This window comes from Oncorhynchus nerka, unplaced genomic scaffold (genome assembly GCF_034236695.1).
Source record: "Oncorhynchus nerka isolate Pitt River unplaced genomic scaffold, Oner_Uvic_2.0 unplaced_scaffold_7491, whole genome shotgun sequence".
Taxonomy (NCBI): Eukaryota; Metazoa; Chordata; class Actinopteri; order Salmoniformes; family Salmonidae; genus Oncorhynchus; species Oncorhynchus nerka.
This window is the reverse complement of record NW_027033825.1, coordinates 2,597-4,603: the sequence shown is the minus strand read 5'-3', so window position 1 is coordinate 4,603 and position 2,007 is coordinate 2,597. Positions and strand designations below refer to the sequence as shown.

At 37.3% G+C, this 2,007-nt stretch overlaps 1 pseudogene; it reads left to right on the top strand.

The window, feature by feature from the left end:
- Nucleotides 1–305: 305 nt before the first annotated feature.
- LOC135566085 (uncharacterized) lies at nt 306–1,654 on the top strand (annotated as a pseudogene).
- Nucleotides 1,655–2,007: the final 353 nt, after the last annotated feature.

The following is a 2,007-nucleotide window of genomic DNA, read 5'->3' as shown; positions in this document are numbered from 1 at the left end:
TATAAAAACATTTAGAGGTCTACTGCATTCATTGTAAAGTTAAGGGGCTCGATTCTCTCTCTCTCCCCCTCTCCCTCTCTCTCTCCTCCTTCTCCTTTGAGCCTATGAGTTCATTTTTTAACATACTTAGGACAATGTTCCTCCTATGAAGGAAAACTCGAAACATGATGAGATGGAAGTGGAGCACACGAAAAGAGAAATCCGGTCTTGCGGTTCACGAGGCAAAACTTTCCCACATTCATTCATTTCCACTCTTAATTTTAGCTTAGACACCCCTTTCACTTTGTGTACATCCATTCAATCCTCACTATTTAAGATAATCCGCAGATATGGGATCAGAACACAAACCACATTCTGACTGGAGGAAATTTGCAATATACTGGCAACAGGTAAATCAACAACATGCTATCATTTGATCATTGCTTCAGGCTTCAATTAATTAATTATTTTTTAGGATTATATTCAACTAACAATGACCATCTGCTGCAGATCATCTATCTACCATAAGAATGGCAATTCAGACTATCACTTGGATGAGCGCCTTCCTCTGCCTCGATGCAAGTGTTCTCGATGCCCATGCCTTGCCAGCTACAAGGACAGCTGGTGCGAACAACCCACAACCTACTGAGAGACATGGTACATTTTTTTAAATTACTTTTGTTTTGAGATGTATTCTCCAACTATGTTTAACTGAATAGCTCAACATGAGAAAATGTGTTTTGTCTTTCTTTCAGGGGGTCATTTTCCTCTGGAGTGCCTTCAGGAGAATGTCTTCATGGCATTCCCAGCCACCTCATTTGCAACCTCCGGGCGCCACAGGTAAGGGCAAGCGAGCATATTCAAGAGTTCTTTACAGCATGAAAGAGTATTTGCAACCGTTAGATTAGAAAGTAGAACACTTTACACTGCCATTTATGTTAATTGAAATTATTGTTGTTGTCCGTTTCAGTTGAGCAGCAGTGCTGCTAAGGCTATTTATGAGACATTGAAGAAAATCGACCATTGTTCGAACCCCGACGAACTGCCGACAATGTGGGACCAACAGAAGTTGAGTATTTTCAGAACATTATCTACCGTCAGATTGAAGAGAGCGAGTGTGTGAGTACCTACCTAGGCCAATACAGATAGCTTAACTGTTTAAGTGTGGTATGGTGACATTTGAATTATTTTATTCTTGTGTCAGATGATGGAGAGTGTGGATAAACGTGATTATCTAGTCAGGCAAAGGTGCTGAATACCTACTTTAGGAACATCGCGGCTGTCCTAAAATAAAAAGTAGGGTACAAGCAAATACACTATAATAGATGCATTTGAATTATTATTCATCGCCTGCCTCTTTCTTCCTTTCTGGCAGATGAGCAGTGGATACAAGATTATCCCATCAGGCAGAGGGCCTGAAAACATACTTTGGGAACATTGCAGCAGTTTTAAAAGAAAAAGGTAGGATATAGGTTGAAAACAAATAGAAACATTGTTTTGATAATATCTCTACATAGGATAATATTACTCTCTACATTGCCCTAACCATTTATTTTTTATTTTCACAGAATTTCAGTTACTGCGCCTGGGAAGTGGTTCGAAAAGAGCTCCTGTACACTTAGAATTCATTCTGAAACACACTTCTGACAGCCTTCTGTGGTCCAACAGAACATGAATTTGAACTTGCAGATCTTTTTTACTAATTTGTTTTACAATTGTGCTTGATTTTTAAAGCCTTCTATTCTACAATCATGCAATGTGCAATGTCAAACAGCAATATTATATAAATGTATTTATTTATTTATCAAGGTTATTTATTGATGTAGGCCTACTTATATTTATTTATTTATTTATCAAGGTTATTTATTGATGTAGGCCTATTTATGAATCTATTTATCTATTTGAAAATCGTGCCTTTGTTGCTCTTCATCAAATGTTAAAGTTACTAAAATAAAAATACTTTAAAATATTGGTAATCTGAGTGCTCGTTCTGTATCCAAGTCCAAGGTGTGATTTTATGTAGTTATT